At 62.0% G+C, this 23,244-nt stretch overlaps 1 pseudogene; it reads right to left on the bottom strand.

Moving 5' to 3' along the window:
- Window positions 1–2,197: 2,197 nt before the first annotated feature.
- Window positions 2,198–23,244, bottom strand: part of LOC130188435 (keratin, type I cytoskeletal 13-like) — a 35,358-nt pseudogene continuing 14,311 nt past the window's right edge.

Raw genomic sequence — 23,244 nt, 5'->3', positions numbered from 1 at the left:
AACACAGTGCATCCGCCTAGCCTAGCTGTGAGTATAGTTTGAAGCGAAGCGTGAAGTTTCAGGACTGAAGGGTCAGAGATAGAGAGCTTGAAGGCCACACGATAGAGAGCATGAAGGCCACCCGATAGAGACCCTGAAGGCCACACGATAGAGACCCTGAAGGCCACACGATAGAGAGCCTAAAGGCTGACACGAGCAGAGACCCTACACACAATAGAGAGCCTGAAGGCCACACGATAGAGACCCTGAAGGCCACACGATAGAGAGCATGAAGGCCACCCGATAGAGACCCTGAAGGCCACACGATAGAGACCCTGAAGGCCACACGATAGAGAGCCTAAAGGCCACACGATAGAGACCCTGAAGGCCACACAATAGAGAGCCTGAAGGCCACACGATAGAGACCCTGAACACATTTATAGAGAGCCTGAAGGCCACATCATAGAGAGCCTAAAGGCACACACGAGAGAGCCTCAAGGCCACACGACAGAGAGAGCATGAAGGCCACCATAGAGACCCCAAGGCCACACGATAGAGACCCTGAAGGCCACACGATAGAGAGCCTAAAGGCCACACGATAGAGACCCTGAAGGCCACACGATAGAGAGCCTGAAGGCCACCCAATAGAGACCCTGAAGGCCACACGATAGAGAGCCTGAAGGCCACACGATAGAGACCCTGAAGGCCACACGATAGAGAGCCTAAAGGCCACACGATAGAGACCCTGAAGGCCACACGATAGAGAGCCTGAAGGCCACACGATAGAGAGCATGAAGGCCACCCGATAGAGACCCTGAAGGCCACACGATAGAGAGCCTGAAGGCCACACGATAGAGACCCTGAAGGCCACACGATAGAGACCCTGAAGGCCACACGATAGAGAGCCTGAAGGCCACACAATAGAGACCCTGAAGGCCTCACGATAGAGAGCCTAAAGGCCACACGATAGAGACCCTGAAGGCCACACGATAGAGAGCCTGAAGGCCACACGATAGAGAGCCTGAAGGCCACACGATAGAGACCCTGAAGGCCACACGATAGAGAGCCTGAAGGCCACACGATAGAGACCCTGAAGGCCACACGATAGAGACCCTGAAGGCCACACGAGCAGAGAGCCTGGGCTACACGACAGAGACCCTGAAGGCCACACGATAGAGAGCCTAAAGGCTAATGATAGAGACCCTGAAGTGAGAGCCCAACACGAGCAGAGAGTACAAGGCCACCGAAGGCCACACGACAGAGAGCCTGAAGGCCACATAGAGATGAAGGCCACACAGAGACCCTGAAGGCCACACGACAGAGAGCCTAAAGGCCACACGATAGAGACCCTGAAGGCCACACGATAGAGAGCCTGAAGGCCACACGATAGAGACCCCTGAAGGCCACGACGATAGAGAGCTCTGAAGGCCATTAACGACAGAGAGCCCTGAAGGCCACACGTATAGAGACAGCCTGAAGGCCACATCGATAGAGAGCATGAAGGCCACACGATAGAGACCCTGAAGGCCACACGATAGAGAGCCTAAAGGCCACACGATAGAGACCCTGAAGGCCACACGATAGAGAGCCCACACACGACAGAGAGCCTAGGCTATTACCACACGATAGAGAGCCTGAAGGCCACACGATAGAGACCCTGAAGGCCACACGATAGAGAGCCTGAAGGCCACACCCTGACGACGACGATTTGAATAAGAATCCAGCTGTTATTCAGCATTAATATATTACATTCTAAATATATTACATTATAAATGTTACATTATAAATATATTACATTATTAATATATGACATTATAAATATATTATATTATTAATAATACATTATTATGAATGACTGTGGGTCCAGCTGGGCCGTCCCCACAGTCGCGGGCAAAAAAAAATTCTAATTTTGTTTCTTCTTTTTTCATCCTGTGATTTTATTTTGAAGGACTTCACGAAGTGGCTGCACAGCAAGAGGGCCGCGGGTTCAATTCCCGGTCTGGGCGGTCCTTCTGTGTGGAGTTGGTTCTCCACGTGGCAGCGTGGGTTCTCCGGGTTCTATCTCAGTATTCTGTCTCAGGTTACAACTGCTTCATATTTTCATTCACTACATTTAAGAAGTTGAGTGTTCTGCGATGTGGGTCTGGTGTGGTCTGGTCTGGTCTGGTCTGGTCAGGTCTGATTGGGTCTGGTCTGGTCGGATCTGGTGTGGTCTGGTCTAACTGCTGGTGTTGATCACGTTTCCATGTTCGTCCACTTCCTGCACGATGGTCACCATCCTGGAGGTGGAGCTGGAGGTGGAGGTGGAGGTGGAGCTGGAGGTGGAGCTGGAGGTGGAGGTGGAGCTGGAGCTGGAGGTGGAGCTGGAGGTGGAGGTGGAGGTGGAGCTGGAGGTGGAGCTGGAGGTCGAGCTGGAGGTGGAGCTGGAGGTGGAGCTGGAGGTGGAGGTGGAGCTGGAGCTGGATGTGGAGGTGGAGCTGGAGCTGGAGGTGGAGGTGGAGCTGGAGGTGGAGCTGGAGGTGGAGCTGGAGGTGGAGGTGGAGCTGGAGGTGGAGCTGGAGCTGGAGGTGGAGGTGGAAGTGGAGGTGGAGCTGGAGGTGGAGGTGGAGCTGGAGCTGGAGGTGGAGCTGGAGGTGGAGCTGGAGGTGGAGCTGGAGCTGGAGCTGGAGGTGGAGCTGGAGTTGGAGGTGGAGCTGGAGGTGGAGCTGGAGCTGGAGGTGGAGCTGGAGGTGGAGGTGGAGCTGGAGGTGGAGCTGGAGCTGGAGCTGGAGGTGGAGGTGGACGTGGAGCTGGAGGTGGAGGTGGAGCTGGAGGTGGAGCTGGAGGTGGAGCTAGAGCTGGAGGTGGAGCTGGAGGTGGAGCTGGAGCTGGAGGTGGAGCTGGAGGTGGAGCTGGAGGTGGAGCTAGAGGTGGAGCTGGAGGTGGAGGTGGAGCTGGAGGTGGAGGTGGAGGTGGAGCTGGAGGTAGAGCTGGAGGTGGAGGTGGAGCTGGAGGTCGAGGTGGAGGTGGAGCTGGAGGTGGAGGTGGAGCTGGAGGTGGAGCTGGAACTGGAGGTGGAGCTGGAGGTGGAGCTGGAGCTGGAGGTGGAGCTGGAGGTGGAGGTGGAGGTGGAGCTGGAGGTGGAGGTGGAGCTGGAGCTGTAGGTGGAGCTGGAGGTGGAGGTGGAGGTGGAGCTGGAGGTGGAGGTCGAGCTGGATGTGGAGGTGGAGCTGGAGGTGGAGCTGGAGCTGGAGGTGGAGCTGGAGGTGGAGCTGGAGCTGGAGCTAGAGGTGGAGGTGGAGCTGGAGGTGGAGCTGGAGCTGGAGGTGGAGCTGGAGGTGGAGGTGGAGCTGGAGCTGGAGGTGGAGGTGGAGGTGGAGCTGGAGGTGGAGGTCGAGCTGGAGGTGGAGGTGGAGCTGGAGGTGGAGCTGGAGGTGGAGCTGGAGGTGGAGCTAGAGGTGGAGGTGGAGGTGGAGCTGGAGGTGGAGCTGGAGCTGGAGGTGGAGCTGGAGCTGGAGGTGGAGCTGTAGCTGGAGGTGGAGCTGGAGGTGGAGCTGGAGGTGGAGCTGGAGCTGGAGGTGGAGGTGGAGCTGGAGGTGGAGCTGGAGGTGGAGCTGGAGCTGGAGGTGGAGCTGGAGGTGGAGGAGGAGCTGGAGCTGGAGGTGGAGGTGGAGCTGGAGGTAGAGCTGGAGGTGGAGGTGGAGGTGGAGCGTGGAGGTGGAGCTGGAGGTGGAGGTGGAGCTAGAGCGGAGGTGGAGCTGAGGTGGAGGTGGAGCTGGAGGTGGAGGTGAGGTGGAGCTGGAGGTGGAGCTGGAGGTGGAGGTGGAGCTGGAGGTGGAGCTGGAGGTGGAGGTGGAGCTGGAGGTGGAGCTGGAGGTGGAGCTGGAGGTGGAGCTGGAGCTGGAGCTGAGGGGTGGAGGTGGAGCTGGAGGTGGAGGTGGAGCTGAGAGGAGCTGGAGGTGGAGGTCGAGCTGGAGGTGGAGCTGAGGTGAGGAGGTGGAGCTGGAGGTGGAGGTGGAGCTGGAGGTGGAGCTGGAGCTGGAGGTGGAGCTGGAGGTGGAGGTGGAGCTGGAGGTGGAGCTGGAGGTGGAGCTGGAGCTGGAGCTGGAGGTGGAGGTGGAGCTGGAGGTGGAGGTGGAGCTGGAGGTGGAGGTGGAGCTGGAGGTGGAGCTGGAGGTGGAGGTCGAGCTGGAGGTGGAGCTGGAGGTGGAGGTGGAGCTGGAGGTGGAGGTGGAGCTGGAGGTGGAGCTGGAGCTGGAGGTGGAGCTGTAGGTGGAGCTGGAGCTGAAGGTGGAGCTGGAGGTGGAGTTGGAGCTGGAGGTGGAGCTGGAGCTGGAGCTGGAGGTGGAGCTGGAGCTGGAGGTGGAGCTGGAGGTGGAGGTGGAGCTGGAGCTGGAGGTGGAGCTGGAGGTGGAGGTCGAGCTGGAGGTGGAGCTGGAGGTGGAGGTGGAGCTGGAGGTGGAGCTGGAGCTGAAGGTGGAGCTGGAGCTGGAGCTGGAGGTGGAGCTGGAGATGGAGCTGGAGCTGGAGGTGGAGCTGGAGCTGGAGGTGGAGCTGGAGCTGAAGGTGGAGCTGGAGGTGGAGCTGGAGGTGGAGCTGGAGCTGGAGGTGGAGCTAGAGCTGGAGGTGGAGGTGGAGCTGGAGCTGGAGGTGGAGCTGGAGGTGGAGCTGGAGGTGGAGGTGGAGCTGGAGCTGGAGCTGGAGGTGGAGGTGGAGCTGGAGGTGGAGCTGGAGCTGGAGGTGGAACTGGAGGTGGAGCTGGAGCTGGAGGTGGAGGTGGAGCTGGAGGTGGAGCTGGAGGTGGAGCTGAGGTGAGCTGGAGCTGAGCTGGAGGTGGAGCTGGAGCTGGAGGTGGAGCTGGAGGTGGAGCTGGAGCTGGAGGTGGAGGTGGAGCTGGAGGTGGAGCTGGAGGTTTTGATTGATTGATTGATATATTTATTTGTCGTTTGCCAGAGTACAGGTACAAAAGCATCGAAATTACAAGAAAGGGTGGATGAAAGATTACAGCATAACATGAGGAAGAAGGCAGAAAACCTAACCTCTCGACTATGCCTCAAGAGGGGTACAGTGTGGAGCAGGAAAACACCTTAGCACATAAGCACATACATTTTAGACATGACTTGCAATGAGTAGGAAGGGGGAGGAGGTAATCCAACAACTGCGATCTAAGCTCATCCATTGGGGCAGAAGGTAACCAGCACCGACAAGCAGCCAGCCGGTCCGCGCCAACACGGTAGCTGCGCCAGCCACAGCCCCTGTCCCGTCCCACTGGGGGTAAAAGCAGGCGAAGGCGTGGGATGGGGAGGGGGTAGTGAATGCAATCAGTATTATTGAAAGTTCGTGGTAAAGGCAGTTCTGATAAGTCGCCTTCCCCAGGCCACAACAGACAGAGTTCTCAGTCCGCAAGATGGTTGTTGCCATGGAGATAGCCTTGAAAGGTCCTGAGAGAAACAACCACAGGTGTCTGTGGATAGGGAAGGGAATGAGAGAGGTTCACCAGCGATCTTCAGGGAGTTGTTGTTCCAGTAACGCCGCTGGCCAAGGCACCGTCCCTGGTTGAGGAGCCAGCAGATAAGATTGGGATTGTTTGGTCTGCCAGCAGCTACATCCAATTTATGCACCTGCTATTCCACCACTTTCCTCCCATTTTCAAATCGATCCACTTCGTCGGGCAGCCTTAGGGGGCTTTTAACGCTGTCACCGCTTCCTTAATTTTCCGAGCAAACCAGGCAACGCCAACCCAAACAGCAGAAATCCTGTAATCATAGTTCCGGCCAGGTAGATGTCATCTGCTCCTCCACGGAAAGGTTGCTAGGCACACGACACGCCCATCGTAACCAGCTGCAACGCCCCGGCAGGACGGCAGGTTCTGAATCTCTAACCCAAGCTTCGCCGAGAAGACGGTGTCAATTGCGCTGAGAGACCAGTTGATCAGATGACAGTTGATCGGCCCATGGTTTTAGTTCAAGAGCGAAGGAGGAGAGAGTCTCATATAAAACAAGACAAAAACATGACGAGAGAAGCCAAGCAGGGAAGGAAGGTCATGGGGAGGAGAGGAGAGAAAATGCGACCAAGAGTCAAGAGAGCCAAGAGAGGTGGAGGTGGAGCTGGAGGTGGAGCTGAGCTGAGGTGGAGGTGGAGGCCGAGCTGGAGGTGGAGCTGGAGCTGGAGGTGGAGCTGGAGCTGAAGGTGGAGCTGGAGGTGGAGCTGGAGCTGAAGGTGGAGCTGGAGGTGGAGCTGGAGCTGGAGGTGGAGCTAGAGGTGGAGCAGGAGCTGTAGGTCGAGCTGGGAGGTGGAGCTGGAGGTGGAGCTGGAGCTGGAGCTGGAGATGGAGCTGGAGGTGGAGCTGGAGCTGAAGGTGGAGCTGGAGCTGGAGGTGGAGGTGGAGTTGAGCTGAGGAGGTGGAGCTGAGCTGGAGGTGAGCTGGAGCGAGGTGGAGCTGAGCTGGAGGTGGAGTTGGAGCTGAGGTGGAGCTGGAGCTGAGGTGGAGCTGGAGGTGGAGGTGGAGCTGAGTGGAGCTGGAGCTGGAGGTGGAGGTGGAGCTGGAGGTGGAGCTGGAGGTGGAGGTGGAGCTGGAGTGTGAGCTGGAGGTGGAGCTGGAGCTGGAGGTGGAGCTGAGGAGCTGGAGCTGGAGGTGGAGGTGGAGCTGGAGGTGGAGGTGGAGCTGGAGCTGGATGTGGAGGTGGAGCTGGAGCTGGAGGTGGAGCTGGAGCTGGAGGTGGAGCTGGAGCTGGAGGTGGAGCTGGAGTTGGAGGTGGAGCTGGAGGTGGAGCTGGAGCTGGAGGTGGAGCTGGAGCTGGAGCTGGAGCTGGAGGTGGACGGAGCTGAGCTGGAGCTGAGGTGGGAGCTAGAGCTGAGGTGGAGCTGGAGGTGGAGCTGGAGCTGGAGGTGGAGCTGGAGGTGGAGCTGGAGGTGGAGCTAGAGGTGGAGCTGGAGGTGGAGGTGGAGCTGGAGGTGGAGGTGGAGCTGGAGCTGGAGGTGGAGCTGGAGGTGGAGGTGGAGCTGGAGGTGGAGGTGGAGCTGGAGGTGGAGGTGGAGCTGGAGGTCGAGGTGGAGGTGGAGCTGGAGGTGGAGATGGAGCTGGAGGTGGAGCTGGAACTGGAGGTGGAGGTGGAGCTGGAGGTGGAGCTAGAGCTGGAGGTGGAGCTGGAGGTGGAGCTGGAGCTGGAGGTGGAGCTGGAGGTGGAGCTGGAGGTGGAGCTAGAGGTGGAGCTGGAGGTGGAGGTGGAGCTGGAGGTGGAGGTGGAGCTGGAGCTGGAGGGAGCTGGAGGTGGAGGTGGAGCTGAGGTGGAGGTGGAGCTGGAGGTGGAGCTGGAGCTGGAGGTGGAGCTGGAGGTGGAGCTGGAGGTGGAGATGGAGCTGGAGGTGGAGCTGGAACTGGAGGTGGAGCTGGAGGTGGAGCTGGAGCTGGAGGTGGAGGTGGAGGTGGAGCTGGAGGTGGAGGTGGAGCTGGAGGTGGAGGTGGAGCTGGAGGTCGAGGTGGAGGTGGAGCTGGAGGTGAGCTGAGGGAGCTGGAGCTGGAGGTGGAGCTGGAGGTGGAGCTGGAGCTGGAGGTGGAGGTGGAGCCTTGGAGGTGGAGCTGGAGGTGGAGCTGGAGTGGAGCTGGAGCTGGAGGTGGAGGAGGAGCTGGAGCTGGAGGAGGTGGAGCTGAGTGGAGGTGGAGGTGGAGGGGAGGTGGAGGGAGCGTGGAGGTGGAGCTGAGGTGGAGGTGGAGCTAGAGGTGGAGCTGAGGTGGAGCTGAGGTGGAGTTGGAGGTGGAGGTGGAGCTGGAGGTGGAGCTGGAGGTGGAGGTGGAGCTTGGAGGTGGAGCTGGAGGTGGAGTTGAGGAGGTGGAGCTGGAGCGAGCTGGAGGTGGAGGTGGAGCTGAGGAGGTGGGAGTGGGAGCTGAGGTGGAGCTGGAGGTGGATGTCGAGCTGAGGTGGAGCTGGAGGTGGAGGAGCTGGAGGTGGAGGTGGAGCTGGAGGTGAGCTGGAGCTGGAGGTGAGCTGGAGGTGGAGCTGAGGGAGCTGGAGGGAGCTGGGAGTTGGAGCTGGAGGTGGAGGTGGAGCTGGAGGTGGAGGTGGAGCTGCTGGAGGTGGAGGTGGAGCTGGAGGTGGAGCTGGAGGTGGAGGTTGAGCTGAGGTGGAGCTGGAGGTGGAGGTGAGGGAGGTGGAGGTGAGCTGAGGTGGAGCTGGAGCTGAGGTGGAGCTGTAGGTGGAGCTGGAGCTGAAGGTGGAGCTGGTGGAGTTGAGCTGGAGGTGGAGCTGAGCTGGAGCTGAGGTGAGCTGGAGCTGGAGGTGGAGCTGGAGCTGGAGGTGGAGGTGGAGCTGGAGCTGGAGGTGAGCTGGAGGTGGAGGCTCTGAGCTGGAGGTGGAGCTGGAGGTGGAGGTGGAGCTGAGGTGGAGCTGGAGCTGGAAGGTGGGAGCTGGAGCTGAGCTGGAGGTGGAGCTGGAGATGGAGCTGGAGCTGGAGGTGGAGGAGGAGTTGGAGGAGCGTGGAGCTGGAGGTGAGCTGAGCTGGAGGTGGAGCTGGAGCTGAAGGTGGAGCTGGAGGTGGAGCTGGAGCTGGAGGTGGAGCTAGAGCTGGAGGTGGAGGTGGAGCTGGAGCTGGAGGTGGAGCTGGAGGTGGAGCTGGAGGTGGAGCTGGAGCTGGAGCTGGAGGTGGAGGTGGAGCTGGAGGTGGAGCTGGAGCTGGAGGTGGAACTGGAGGTGGAGCTGGAGCTGGAGGTGGAGGTGGAGCTGGAGGTGGAGCTGGAGGTGGAGGTGGAGCTGGAGGTGGAGCTGGAGGTGGAGGGGGAGCTGGAGGTGGAGCTGGAGCTGGAGGTGGAGCTGGAGGTGGAGCTGGAGCTGGAGGTGGAGGTGGAGCTGGAGGTGGAGCTGGAGGTTTTGATTGATTGATATATTTATTTGTCGTTTGCCAGAGTACAGGTACAAAAGCATCGAAATTACAAGAAAGGGTGGATGAAAGATTACATAACATGAGGGAAGAAGCAGAAAACACCAACCCCGACTATGCCCGAGAGGGGTACAGTGTGGGAGCAGGAAAAACACCTTGAGTACATACACATCATTTAGACATGACTTGCAACGAGTAGTGAAGGGGAGGGAGTGTAATCCAACAACTGGGTGATCTAAGCCCATCCATTGGGGTAGAAGGTAACCAGCACCGATAGCAGCCAGCCGGCCGGGGCGCTAACACGGCAGCGCCAGCCACAGCCCCGTCCTGTCCCACTGGGGGAAAAAAGCAGGCGAACGCGTGGGATGGGGGGGGGGGGGAAGTGAATGCAATCAGAATTATTGAAAGTTCGTGTGCGCGTACTCTGTGTCCTCCCTCAGGCCACAACAGACAGAGTTCTCAGTCCGCAAGATGGTCGTTGCTATGGAGATAGCCTTGAAAGGTCCTGGAGAAAACAACCACAGGTGTCTGTGGATAGGGGAAGGAATGAGAGGTTCTCACTTCAGCGATCTTCAGGAGTTGTTGTTCCAGAACGGCCTTGGCCAAGGCACCGCTCTGGTTGAGGGAGCCGAAGCAGATAAGATTGGGATTGTTTGTCTGCCAGCAGCTACATCCAATTTGGCACTAATTCCGCTATTCCACCACTTTCCCATTTTTCAAATCGATCCACTTTCGTCGGCAGCCTTAGGGGCTTTAACGGCTGTCACCGCTTTAATTTTCCGACAAACCAGGGCAACGCCAAATCCAAACAGCAGAAATCCTGTAATCATAGTTCGGCCAGGTAGATGTCATCTACGCCTCCACGGAAAGGCTGCTAGGCACACGACACGCCCATCGTGGTAAACCAGCTGCAACGCCCCGGCAGGACGGGCAGGTTCTCAACCCAAGCTTCGCCGAGAAGACGGTGTCAATTGCGTTGAGAGACCAGTTGATCAGATGATCAGCTGATCGGGTCCATGGTTTTAGTTCAAGAGCGATGAGGAGAGAGTCTCTCAAGTATAAACAAGACAAACATGACGAGAGTAGCTAAGCAGGGAAGGGAAGGTCATGGGGAGGAGAGGGAGAGAAAATGCGACCGCCTTCGAAGAGAGCCAAGAGAGGTGGAGGTGGAGCTGGAGGTGGAGCTGGAGCTGGAGGTGGAGGTGGAGGTGGAGCTGGAGGTGGAGGTGGAGCTGGAGGTGGAGCTGGAGCTGGAGGTGGAGCTGTAGGTGGAGCTGGAGCTGAAGGTGGAGCTGGAGGTGGAGTTGGAGCTGGAGGTGGAGCTGGAGGTGGAGCTGGAGGTGGAGGTCGAGCTGGAGGTGGAGCTGGAGGTGGAGCTGGAGCTGGAGGTGGAGGTGGAGCTGGAGGCGGAGCTGGAGCTGAAGGTGGAGCTGGAGCTGGAGGTGGAGGTGGAGTTGGAGCTGGAGGTGGAGCTGGAGCTGGAGGTGGAGCTGGAGCTGGAGCTGGAGGTGGAGTTGGAGCTGGAGGTGGAGCTGGAGCTGGAGGTGGAGCTGGAGTGTGTGAGGTGAGCTGTAGGTGGAGCTGGAGCTGAAGGTGGAGCTGGAGGTGGAGTTGGAGCTGGAGGTGGAGCTGGAGGTGGAGCTGGAGGTGGAGGTCGAGCTGGAGGTGGAGCTGGAGGTGGAGCTGGAGCTGGAGGTGGAGGTGGAGCTGGAGGTGGAGCTGGAGCTGAAGGTGGAGCTGGAGCTGGAGGTGGAGGTGGAGTTGAGCTGGAGGTGGAGCTGAGCTGGAGGTGGAGCTGGAGCTGGAGCTGGAGGAGGTGAGTTGGAGCTGGAGGTGGAGCTGGTGCTGGAGGTGGAGCTGGAGGTGGAGGTGGGAGGTGGAGGTTGGAGGTGGAGCTGGAGGTGGAGGTGGAGCTGAGGTGGAGCTGAGGTGGAGCTGAGCTGGAGGTGGAGCTGAGGGAGCAGCTGGAGCTGGAGGTGGAGCTGGAGGTGGAGCTGGAGCTGGAGGGAGGTGGAGCTGGAGGTGGAGGTGGAGGTGAGCTGGAGCGGAGCTGATGTGGAGGGAGCTGGAGCTGGAGGTGGAGCTGAGCTGAGGTGGAGCTGGAGCTGAGGTGGAGCTGGAGTTGGAGGTGGAGCTGGAGGTGGAGCTTGGAGCTGGAGGTGGAGCTGGAGGTGGAGCTGGAGGTGGAGGTGGAGCTGAGGTGGAGCTGGAGCTGAGCTGGAGGTGGAGGTGGACGTGGAGCTGGAGCTGGAGGTGGAGCTGGAGGTGGAGCTAGAGCTGGAGGTGGAGCTGGAGGTGGAGCTGGAGCTGAGGTGGAGCTGGAGGTGGAGCTAGAGGTGGAGCTGAGGTGGAGGTGGGAGCTGAGGTGGAGGTGGAGCTGAGCTGGAGGTGGAGCTGGAGGTGGAGGTGGAGCTGGAGGTGGAGGTGGAGCTGGAGGTGGAGCTGGAGATGGAGGTGGAGCTGGAGGTGAGATGGAGCTGGAGCGGAGGTGGAGATGGGAGCTGAGGTGGAGCTGGAGGTGGAGGAGGTGGAGCTGAGGTGGAGGAGCCTGGATGTGGAGGTGGAGCTGGAGGTGGAGGTGGAGCTGGAGGTGGAGGTGGAGCTGGAGCTGTAGGTGGAGCTGGAGGTGGAGGTGGAGGTGGAGGTGGAGCTGGAGGTGGAGGTCGAGCTGAGGTGGAGCTGGAGCTGGAGGTGGAGCTGGAGCTGGAGGTGGAAGCTGGAGGTGGAGTTGAGGTGAGGTGGAGCTGGGAGGTGGAGTGGTGGAGCTGGAGGTGGAGCTGGAGGGTGGAGCTGGAGCTGGAGGTGGGAGGGAGGTGGAGCTGGAGGTGGAGCTGAGGAGCTGGAGGTGGAGCTGGAGTTGGAGGTGGAGCTGAGGTGAGGTGGAGGTGGAGGGTGGAGCTGGAGGTGGAGCTGGAGCTGGAGGTGGAGCTGGAGCTGGAGGTGAGCTGGAGGTGGAGCTGGAGGTGGAGGGAGCTGGAGGTGGAGCTGGAGGTGGAGGTGGAGAGCTGGAGGTGGAGCTGGAGGTGGAGGTGGAGCTGGAGCGGAGGTGGAGCTGGAGGTGGAGGAGGAGCTGGAGGTGGAGGTGGAGCGGAGTAGGAGCTGGAGGTGGAGGTGGAGGTGGAGGTGGAGCGTGGTGGAGCTGAGGTGAGGGAGCTGGGAGGTGGAGCTGGAGGTGGAGCTGGAGGTGGAGCTGGAGGTGGAGGTGGAGCTGGAGGTGGAGCTGGAGGTGGAGGTGGAGCTGGAGGTGGAGCTGGAGGTGGAGCTGGAGGTGGAGCTGGAGCTGGAGCTGGAGGTGGAGGTGGAGCTGGAGGTGGAGGTGGAGCTGGAGGTGGAGCTGGAGGTGGAGGTCGAGCTGGAGGTGGAGCTGGAGGTGGAGGTGGAGCTGGAGGTGGAGCTGGAGCTGGAGGTGGAGCTGGAGGTGGAGGTGGAGCTGGAGGTGGAGCTGGAGGTGGAGCTGGAGGTTTTGATTGATTGATATATTTATTTGTCGTTTGCCAGAGTACAGGTACAAAAGCATCGAAATTACAAGAAAGGGTGGATGAAAGATTACAGCATAACATGAGGGAAGAAGGCGAGAAAAAACCCAACCCCCCGACTATGCCCCAAGAGGGGTACAGTGTGGGAGCAGGAAAAAAACACCTAGCACATAAGCACATACATTTTAGACATGACTTGCAACGAGTAGGAAGGGGGAGGGAGGTAATCCAACAACTGGGTGATCTAAGCCCATCCATTGGGGGCAGAAGGTAACCAGCACCGGATAAGCAGCCAGCCGGTCCGGGCGCCAACACGGCAGCGCCAGCCACAGCCCCGCCTGCCCCACTGGGGTAAAAAGCAGGCGAAGGCGTGATGGGGGAGGGGAGAATGCAAACAGTATTAGTGAAAGTACGTGTGTGCGCGTTCTGGTATGTCGCCCACCCCCAGGCCACAACAGACAGAGTCCTCAGTCCGCAAGATGGTCGTTGCCATGGAGATAGCCTTGAAAGGTCCTGGAGAAAACAACCACAGGTGTCTGTGGATAGGGGAAGGGAATGAGAGAGGTTCTCACTTCAGCGATCTTCAGGAGTTGTTGTTCCAGTAACGGCCTTGGCCAAGGCACCGTTCTGCTTGAGGGAGCCAAAGCAGATAAGATTGGGATTGTTTGGTCTGCCAGCAGCTACATCCAATTTATGCACCTGCTATTCCACCACTTTCCCTCCCATTTTTCAAATCGATCCAATTTCGTCGGGCAGCCTTAGGGGCTTTTAACGGCCGTCACCGCTTTCCTTAATTTTCCGATAAACCAGGGCAACGCCAAATCAAACAGCAGAAACTCTGTAATCATAGTTCGGATAGTAGATGTCATCTACGCCTCCACGGAAAGGTTGCTAGGCACACGACACGCCCATCGTAACCAGCTGCAACGCCCCGCAGGACGGCAGGTTCCCCGAACCCAAGCTTCGCCGAGAAGACGGTGTTACCAATTGCGCGAGAGACCAGTTGATCAGATGATCAGTTGACGTCTGGTCGGTTTTAGTTCAAGAGCGATGAGCAGAGAGTCTCTCAAGTATAAAACAAGACAAAACATGACGAGAGAAGCCAAGCAGGGAAGGGAAGGTCATGGGGAGGAGAGGGAGAGAAAATGCGACCGCCTTCGAAGAGAGCCAAGAGAGGTGGAGGTGGAGCTGGAGGTGGAGCTGGAGCTGGAGGTGGAGGTGGAGGTGGAGCTGGAGGTGGAGGTGGAGCTGGAGGTGGAGCTGGAGCTGGAGGTGGAGCTGTAGGTGGAGCTGGAGCTGAAGGTGGAGCTGGAGGTGGAGTTGGAGCTGGAGGTGGAGCTGGAGGTGGAGCTGGAGGTGGAGGTCGAGCTGGAGGTGGAGCTGGAGGTGGAGCTGGAGCTGGAGGTGGAGGTGGAGCTGGAGGCGGAGCTGGAGCTGAAGGTGGAGCTGGAGCTGGAGGTGGAGGTGGAGTTGGAGCTGGAGGTGGAGCTGGAGCTGGAGGTGGAGCTGGAGCTGGAGCTGGAGGTGGAGTTGGAGCTGGAGGTGGAGCTGGAGCTGGAGGTGGAGCTGGAGGTGGAGGTGGAGCTGTAGGTGGAGCTGGAGCTGAAGGTGGAGCTGGAGGTGGAGTTGGAGCTGGAGGTGGAGCTGGAGGTGGAGCTGGAGGTGGAGGTCGAGCTGGAGGTGGAGCTGGAGGTGGAGCTGGAGCTGGAGGTGGAGGTGGAGCTGGAGGTGGAGCTGGAGCTGAAGGTGGAGCTGGAGCTGGAGGTGGAGGTGGAGTTGGAGCTGGAGGTGGAGCTGGAGCTGGAGGTGGAGCTGGAGCTGGAGCTGGAGGTGGAGTTGGAGCTGGAGGTGGAGCTGGAGCTGGAGGTGGAGCTGGAGGTGGAGGTGGAGCTGGAGGTGGAGCTGGAGCTGGAGGTGGAGGTGGAGGTGGAGCTGGAGGTGGAGCTGGAGGTGGAGGTGGAGCTGGAGGTGGAGCTGGAGGTGGAGCTGGAGCTGGAGGTGGAGCTGGAGCTGGAGCTGGAGGTGGAGGTGGAGCTGGAGGTGGAGGTGGAGCTGGAGCTGGATGTGGAGGTGGAGCTGGAGCTGGAGGTGGAGCTGGAGCTGGAGGTGGAGCTGGAGCTGGAGGTGGAGCTGGAGTTGGAGGTGGAGCTGGAGGTGGAGCTGGAGCTGGAGGTGGAGCTGGAGGTGGAGCTGGAGGTGGAGGTGGAGCTGGAGGTGGAGCTGGAGCTGGAGCTGGAGCTGGAGGTGGAGGTGGACGTGGAGCTGGAGCTGGAGGTGGAGCTGGAGGTGGAGCTAGAGCTGGAGGTGGAGCTGGAGGTGGAGCTGGAGCTGGAGGTGGAGCTGGAGGTGGAGCTGGAGGTGGAGCTAGAGGTGGAGCTGGAGGTGGAGGTGGAGCTGGAGGTGGAGGTGGAGCTGGAGCTGGAGGTGGAGCTGGAGGTGGAGGTGGAGCTGGAGGTGGAGGTGGAGCTGGAGGTGGAGGTGGAGCTGGAGGTCGAGGTGGAGGTGGAGCTGGAGGTGGAGATGGAGCTGGAGGTGGAGCTGGAACTGGAGGTGGAGCTGGAGGTGGAGCTGGAGCTGGAGGTGGAGCTGGAGGTGGAGGTGGAGCTGGAGGTGGAGGTGGAGCTGGAGCTGTAGGTGGAGCTGGAGGTGGAGGTGGAGGTGGAGGTGGAGCTGGAGGTGGAGGTCGAGCTGGATGTGGAGGTGGAGCTGGAGGTGGAGCTGGAGCTGGAGGTGGAGCTGGAGCTGGAGCTGGAGCTAGAGGTGGAGGTGGAGCTGGAGGTGGAGCTGGAGCTGGAGGTGGAGCTGGAGGTGGAGGTGGAGCTGGAGCTGGAGCTGGAGGTGGAGGTGGAGGTGGAGCTGGAGGTGGAGCTGGAGCTGGAGGTGGAGCTGGAGCTGGAGGTGGAGCTGGAGGTGGAGCTAGAGGTGGAGGTGGAGGTGGAGCTGGAGGTGGAGCTGGAGCTGGAGGTGGAGCTGGAGCTGGAGGTGGAGCTGTAGCTGGAGGTGGAGCTGGAGGTGGAGGTGGAGCTGGAGGTGGAGCTGGAGGTGGAGGTGGAGCTGGAGGTGGAGCTGGAGGTGGAGCTGGAGGTGGAGCTGGAGCTGGAGGTGGAGCTGGAGGTGGAGGTGGAGCTGGAGGTGGAGCTGGAGGTGGAGCTGGAGGTGGAGCTGGAGCTGGAGCTGGAGGTGGAGGTGGAGCTGGAGGTGGAGGTGGAGCTGGAGGTGGAGCTGGAGGTGGAGGTCGAGCTGGAGGTGGAGCTGGAGGTGGAGGTGGAGCTGGAGGTGGAGCTGGAGCTGGAGGTGGAGCTGGAGGTGGAGGTGGAGCTGGAGCTGGAGCTGGAGGTGGAGGTGGAGCTGGAGGTGGAGGTGGAGCTGGAGGTGGAGGTGGAGCTGGAGGTGGAGCTGGAGGTGGAGGTCGAGCTGGAGGTGGAGCTGGAGGTGGAGGTGGAGCTGGAGGTGGAGGTGGAGCTGGAGGTGGAGCTGGAGCTGGAGGTGGAGCTGTAGGTGGAGCTGGAGCTGAAGGTGGAGCTGGAGGTGGAGTTGGAGCTGGAGGTGGAGCTGGAGCTGGAGCTGGAGGTGGAGCTGGAGCTGGAGGTGGAGCTGGAGCTGGAGGTGGAGGTGGAGCTGGAGCTGGAGGTGGAGCTGGAGGTGGAGGTCGAGCTGGAGGTGGAGCTGGAGGTGGAGGTGGAGCTGGAGGTGGAGCTGGAGCTGAAGGTGGAGCTGGAGCTGGAGCTGGAGGTGGAGGTGGAGCTGGAGATGGAGCTGGAGCTGGAGGTGGAGCTGGAGCTGGAAGTGGAGCTGGAGGTGGAGCTAGAGGTGGAGGTGGAGCTGGAGCTGGAGCTGGAGCTGGAGGTGGAGGTGGAGGTGGAGCTGGAGGTGGAGGTCGAGCTGGAGGTGGAGGTGGAGCTGGAGGTGGAGCTGGAGCTGGAGGTGGAGCTAGAGGTGGAGATGGAGGTGGAGGTGGAGCTGGAGCTGGAGCTGGAGGTGGAGCTGGAGCTGGAGGTGGAGGTGGAGCTGGAGGTGGAGGTGGAGCTGGAGCTGGATGTGGAGCTGGAGGTGGAGCTGGAGGTGGAGCTGGAGCTGGAGGTGGAGCTGGAGGTGGAGCTGGAGGTGGAGCTGGAGCTGGAGGTGGAGGTGGAGCTGGAGGTGGAGGTGGAGCTGGAGCTGAGGTGGAGCTGAGGTGGAGCTGGAGGTGGAGCTGGAGGTGGAGCTGGAGCTGGAGGTGGAGGTGGAGCTGGAGGTGGAGCTGGAGCTGGAGGTGGAGCTGGAGGTGGAGGTGGAGCTGGAGGTGGAGCTGGAGCTGGAGGTGGAGCTGGAGGTGGAGCTGGAGGTGGAGGTGGAGCTGGAGGTGGAGCTGAGCTGGAGGTGGAGGTGGAGCTGGAGGTGGAGGTGGAGCTGGAGGTGGAGGTGGAGGTGGAGCTGGAGCTGGAGGTGGAGCTGGAGGTGGAGGTGGAGCTGGAGGTGGAGCTGGAGGTGGAGCTGGAGGTCGAGGTGGAGGTGGAGCTGGAGGTGGAGCTGGAGGTGGAGCTGGAACTGGAGGTGGAGCTGGAGGTGGAGGTGGAGCTGGAGCTGGAGGTGGAGCTGGAGGTGGAGGTGGAGCTGGAGCTGTAGGTGGAGCTGGAGGTGGAGGTGGAGGTGGAGCTGGAGGTGGAGGTGGAGGTCGAGCTGGATGTGGAGGTGGAGCTGGAGGTGGAGATGGAGCTGGAGGTGGAGCTGGAGGTGGAGCTGGAGCTGGAGCTAGAGGTGAAGGTGGAGCTGGAGGTGGAGCTGGAGCTGGAGGTGGAGGTGGAGGTGGAGCTGGAGGTGGAGGTCGAGCTGGAGGTGGAGGTGGAGCTGGAGGTGGAGCTGGAGGTGGAGCTGGAGGTGGAGCTAGAGGTGGAGGTGGAGGTGGAGCTGGAGGTGGAGCTGGAGCTGGAGGTGGAGCTGTAGCTGGAGGTGGAGCTGGAGGTGGAGCTGGAGGTGGAGCTGGAGCTGGAGGTGGAGGTGGAGCTGGAGCTGGAGGTGGAGCTGGAGGTGGAGGTGGAGCTGGAGGTGGAGCTGGAGGTGGAGGTGGAGCTGGAGGTGGAGCTGGAGGTGGAGGAGGAGCTGGAGCTGGAGGTGGAGGTGGAGCTGGAGGTGGAGCTGGAGGTGGAGCTGGAGGTGGAGGAGGAGCTGGAGGTGGAGCGTGGAGGTGGAGCTGGAGGTGGAGGTGGAGCTAGAGCTGGAGGTGGAGGTGGAGCTGGAGGTGGAGCTGGAGGTGGAGCTGGAGGTGGAGCTGGAGGTGGAGGTGGAGCTGGAGGTGGAGCTGGAGGTGGAGGTGGAGCTGGAGGTGGAGGTGGAGGTGGAGCTGGAGGTGGAGCTGGAGCTGGAGGTGGAGCTGTAGCTGGAGCTGGAGGTGGAGCTGGAGGTGGAGCTGGAGCTGGAGCTGAGGTGGAGGTGGAGCTGGAGCTGTGGAGGTGGAGCTGGAGCTGGAGGTGGAGCTGGAGGTGGAGGTCGAGCTGAGGTGGAGCTGGAGGTGGAGGTGGAGCTGAGGTGGAGCTGGAGCTGGGAGCTGGAGCTGGAGGTGGAGCTGGAGGTGGAGCTGGAGGTGGAGTTGGAGCTGGAGGTGGAGCTGAGCGAGTTGAGTGGAGGTGGAGCTGGAGGTGGAGCTGGAGTTGAAGGTGGAGCTGGAGGTGGAGCTGGAGCTAGAGCGGGAGGTGGAGCTAGAGCTGGAGCTGGAGCTGGAGGTGGAGCTGGAGCTGGAGGTGGAGGTCGAGCTGGAGGTGGAGCTGGAGGTGGAGGTGGAGCTGGATGTGGAGCTGGAGGTGGAGCTGGAGGTGGATGGAGGTGAGCTGGAGGAGCTGAGGTGGAGCTGGAGTTGGAGGTGGAGGTGGAGCTGGAGGTGGAGCTGAGGTGGAGGTGGGGATGGAGCTGGAGGTGGAGCTGGAGGTGGAGGTGGAGGGAGCTGAGGTGGAGCTGGAGGTGGAGGTGGAGCTGAGGTGGAGCTGGAGGTGGAGGTGGAGCTGGAGGTGGAGCTGGAGTTGGAGGTGGAGCTGGCTGAGGTGGAGGTGGAGCGGAGGTGGAGGTGGAGCTGGAGGTGGAGCGAGGTGAGCTGAGCTGGAGGTGGAGGTGGAGCTGGAGGTGGAGCTGAGGTGGAGCTGGAGGTGGAGCTGGAGGTGGAGGTGGAGCTGGAGGTGGAGGTGGAGCTGGAGGTGGAGCTGGAGCTGGAGGTGGAGCTGGAGGTGGAGCTGGAGTTGAGGTGGCTGGAGTTGAGGTGGAGCTGGAGCTGAGGTGGAGTTGAGCTGAGCTGAGGTGGAGCTGGAGCTGGAGGTGGAGCTGGTGAGCTGGAGGTGGAGGTGGAGCTGGAGGTGGAGCTGGAGCTGAGCTGGAGCTGGGGCTGAGCTGGAGGTGGAGGTGGAGCTGGAGCTGGAGGTGGAGGTGGAGCTGGAGCGAGGTGGAGGTGAGGTGGGAGCTGGGAGCTGAGGTGGAGCTGGAGGTGGAGCGAGCTGAGGTGGAGCCGGAGGAGGTGGAGCTGGAGCTGGAGCTGAGGTGGAGGTGGAGCTGGAGGTGGAGCTGGAGCTGGAGGTGGAGGTGGAGCTGGAGGTGGAGTGGAGCTGGAGGCTGGAGGTGGAGCTGGAGGTGGAGAGGTGAGCTGGAGCTGGAGGTGGAGCTGGAGCTGGAGGTGGGAGTTGGAGGTGGAGCTGAGGTGGAGCTGAGGTGGAAGGTGGAGGAGCTGGAGGTGGAGCTGGAGGTGGAGCTGGAGCTGGAGCTGGAGGTGGAGCTGAGGGAGCTGGAGGTGGAGGTGGAGCTGGAGGTGAGCTGGAGGTGGAGGTGAGGTGAGCTGGAGGTGGAGGTGGAGCTGGAGCGGAGGTGAGGTGGAGCTGGAGGGAGCTGGAGGTGGAGGGAGGTGGAGGTGGAGCTGAGGTGGAGCTGGAGGTGGAGCTGGAGGTGGAGGTGGAGCTGAGGTGGAGGTGGAGGTGGAGCTGGAGGTGAGCTGGAGGTGGAGCTGAGGTGGAGGGAGCTGGAGGTGGAGGAGGTGGAGCTGGAGGTGAGAAGGAGCTGGGAGGTGGAGCTGAGGTGGAGCTGGAGGTGGAGCTGGAGGGAGAGGTGGAGTGAGGTGGAGGTGGAGGTGGAGGTGGAGCTGGAGGTGGAGGTGGAGGGAGCTGGAGGTGGAGCTGAGGTGGAGCTGGAGGTGAGGTGGAGGTGAGCTGAGGAGTGTGGAGGTGGAGCTGGAGGTGGAGTTGGAGCTGGAGGTGGAGCTGGAGCTGGAGGTGGAGCTGGAGGTGGAGCTGGGAAGGTGGAGCTGAGCTGGAGCTGGAGGTGGAGCTGAGCTGGAGCTGGAGCTGGAGGTGGAGCTGAGCTGGAGGTGGAGCTGGAGCTGAGGTGAGCTGGAGGTGGAGCTGGAGCTGGAGAGCTGGAGGTGGAGCTGAGGAGGTGGAGCTGGGAGGTGAGCTGGAGCTGGAGGTGGGGAGGTGGAGTGGAGGTGGAGGTGGAGGTGGAGCTGAGGTGGAGGTGGAGTGGAGTGAGGTGGAGCTGGAGGTGGAGCTGGAGGTGGAGCTGGAGGTGGAGCTGGAGGAGCTGGAGGTGGAGGTGGAGCTGGGAGGTGGAGCTGGAGGTGGAGCTGGAGGTGAGCTGGAGGTGGAGCTGCTGGAGGAGGTGGAGCTGGAGGTGGAGCTGAGGTGGAGGTGGAGCTGGAGGTGGAGCTGAGCTGGAGGTGGAGCTGGAGCTGGAGGTGGAGGTGGAGCTGAGCGGAGGTGGAGCTGGAGGGTGGAGCTGAGGTGGAGCTGGAGGTGGAGCTGGAGGTGGAGCTGGAGGTGGAGGAGGAGGTGAGCTGGAGGTGGAGCTGGAGGTGGAGCTGGAGGTGGAGGTGGAGCTGGAGGTGGAGCTGGGAGGTGGAGCTGGAGGAGGTGAGCTGAGGTGGAGCTGGAGCTGAGGTGGGAGGTGGAGCTGGAGGTGGAGGTGGAGCTGGAGGTGGAGCTGGGAGGTGGAGCTGGAGGTGGAGCTGGAGGTGGAGCTGAGGTGTGGAGCTGAGCTGGAGGTGGAGCTGGAGCTGAGGTGGAGCTGGAGGTGGAGCTGGAGGGGAGCTGGAGCTGGAGGTGGAGCTGAGCTGAGGGAGCTGGAGCTGGAGGTGAGGTGGAGCTGGAGGTGGAGCTGGGGAGGTGGAGCTGGAGCTGGAGGTGGAGGTGGAGGTGGAGCTGGAGGTGAGCTGGAGCTGGAGGTGGAGCTGGAGGTGGAGCTGAGGTGGAGGTGGAGCTGGAGAGGTGGAGCTGAGCTGAGGTGGAGCTGGAGCTGAGGTGGAGGTGAGGGAGCTGGAGGTGGAGTTGGGAGGTGGAGCTGGAGGGAGCTGGAGGTGGAGCTGGAGCTGGAGGTGGAGCTGAGGTGGAGGTGGAGCTGGAGTGGAGCTGGAGGTGGAGCTGGAGGGAGGTGGAGGTGGAGCTGGAGCTGGAGGTGGAGCTGGAGGCTGGAGCTGGAGGTGGAGCTGGAGGTGTGGAGCTGGAGCTGAGGTGGAGCTGGAGGTGGAGGTGCTGGAGGTGGAGCTGGAGGTGGAGGTGGAGCTGGAGCTGGAGGTGGAGCTGAGTGGAGGTGGAGCTGGAGGTGGAGGTGGAGCTGGAGGTGGAGGTGGAGCTGGAGCTGGAGGTGGAGTTGGAGCTGGAGGTGGAGTCGAGGAGGAGGTGGAGCTGGAGGTGGAGGTGGAGCTGAGGTGGGAGGTGGAGCTGAGGTGGAGGAGCTGGAGGTGGAGGTGAGCTGAGGTGGAGCTGGAGGTGGAGCTGGAGCTGGGTGGAGGTGGAGCTGGAGGTGGAGGTGGAGCTGGAGGTGGGAGCTGAGCTGGAGCTGGAGGTGGAGCTGGAGGTGGAGGTGGAGCTGAGGTGGAGCTGGAGCTGGAGGTGGAGCTGGAGGTGGAGCTGGAGCTGGAGGTGAGGAGCTGAGCTGGAGGTGGAGGTGGAGGTGGAGCGGGAGGTGGAGCGGGAGCTGGAGGTGGAGCTGGAGGTGGAGGTGGAGCTGGAGGTGGAGCTGGAGGTGGAGCTGGAGGAGGAGCTGGATCTGGAGGTGGAGAGCTGGAGGTGGAGCTGGAGGTGGAGGTCGAGGTGGAGGTGGAGCTGGAGGTGGAGGTGGGTGGAGGTGGAGCTGAGCTGAGGTGGAGGTGGAGGTGGAGCTGTGGAGGTGGAGCTGAGGTGGAGCTGGAGGTGAGCTGGAGGAGGTGGAGCTGGAGGTGGAGCTGGAGGAGGTGGAGCTGGAGGTGGAGCTGGAGCTGGAGGTGGAGGGAGGTGGAGGTGGAGGTGGAGCTGAAGGTGGTGCTGGAGGTGGAGCTGGAGGTGGAGCTGAGGTGGAGCTGGAGGTGGAGGTGGAGCTGAGGTGGAGCTGGAGTTGGAGGTGGAGGTGCAGGTGGAGCTGGAGCTGGAGGTGGATGGGAGCTGGAGCTGGGTGGAGGTGGAGGTGGAGGTGGAGCTGGAGGTGGAGCTGGAGGTGGAGCTGGAGGTGGAGTTGGAGCTGGAGGTGGAGCTGGAGCTGGAGCTGGAGGTGGAGGTGGAGCTGGAGCTGGAGGTGGAGGTGGAGCTGGAGCTGGAGGTGGAGCTGGAGGTGGAGGTGGAGCTGGAGGTGGAGCTGGAGGTGGAGCTGGAGCTGAAGGTGGAGCTGGAGCTGGAGCTGGAGGTGGAGCTGGAGATGGAGCTGGAGGGAGGGAGCTGGAGGGAGCTGGAGGTGGAGGTGGAGCTGGAGGTGGAGGGAGCTGGAGGTGGAGCTGGAGGTGGAGGTGAGCTGGAGGGGTGGAGCTGGAGCTGGAGGTGGGAGGTGGAGGTGGGAGCTGAGCTGGAGGTGGAGCTGGAGGGAGGTGGAGTGGAGCTGGAGGAGCTGGAGGTGGAGGTGGAGGGCTGGAGGTGGAGCTGGAGCTGAGGTGGGTGGAGCTGGAGGTGGAGTGGCTGAGGTGGAGCTGGGTGGAGGTGGAGCTGGAGGTGGAGCTGGAGCTGGAGGTGGAGCTGAGGTGGAGGTGGAGCTGAGCTGGATGTGGAGCTGGAGGTGGAGCTGGAGGTGGAGGTGGAGGTGGAGGTGGAGCTGGAGGTGGAGCTGGAGGTGGAGGTGGAGGTGGAGCTGGAGCTGGAGCTGGAGGTGGAGCTGGAGGTGGAGGTGGAGCTGGAGGTGGAGGTGGAGCTGGAGGTGGAGCTGGAGCTGGAGGTGGAGCTGGACCTGGAGGCGGAGCGGGATCTGGAGGTGGAGGGAGGTGGAGCTGAGGTGGGCTGGAGCTGGAGAGGTGGAGGTGGAGCTGGAGCTGGAGGTGGAGGTGGAGCTGGAGGTGGAGCTGGAGGTGGAGCTGAGGGAGCTGAGGTGGAGGTGGAGGTGGAGCTGGAGGTGGAGGAGCTGGAGGTGGAGGTGGAGCTGGAGGTGGAGCTGGAGCTGGAGGTGGAGGTGGAGCTGGAGCTGGAGCTGGAGCTGGAGCTGGAGGTGGAGGTGGAGCCAGAGGTGGAGCTGGAGGTGGAGCTGGAGGTGGAGCTGGAGGTGGAGGTGGAGGTGGAGCTGAGAGAGTGGAGCTGGAGGAGGCTGGGCTGAGGTGGAGGTGGGGAGGTGGAGCTGGAGGTGGAGCTGGAGGTGAGGGAGGAGGTGGAGCTGGAGGTGGAGCTGGAGCTGGAGGTGGAGCTGGAGGTGGAGCTGAGCTGGAGGTGGAGCTGGAGGTGGAGTTGGTGGAGCTGAGGTGGAGGTGGAGTTGAGCTGAGGTGGAGCTGAGGTGGAGGTGGAGGAGCTGAGGTGAGCTGGAGGAGGTGAGCTGGAGGTGGAGCTGGAGCTGGAGGAGGAGCTGGAGGTGAGGTGGAGGTGGAGCTGGAGCTGGAGGTGGAGGTGGAGGTGGATGAGCTGGAGCTGGAGGTGGAGGTGGAGCTGGAGGTGGAGGAGCTGAGCTGAGAGCTGGAGGTGAGCTGAGGGTGGAGCTGGAGGTGGAGCTGGAGCTGGAGGTGGAGCTGGAGTGGTGGAGCTGAGCGAGCTGGAGGTGGAGGTG

This window comes from Pseudoliparis swirei, chromosome 23 (assembly GCF_029220125.1).
Source record: "Pseudoliparis swirei isolate HS2019 ecotype Mariana Trench chromosome 23, NWPU_hadal_v1, whole genome shotgun sequence".
NCBI classification, from domain to species: domain Eukaryota; kingdom Metazoa; phylum Chordata; class Actinopteri; order Perciformes; family Liparidae; genus Pseudoliparis; species Pseudoliparis swirei.
Note: the sequence above shows the minus strand (reverse complement) of the source record. Positions and strands in the feature narration are given on the sequence as shown.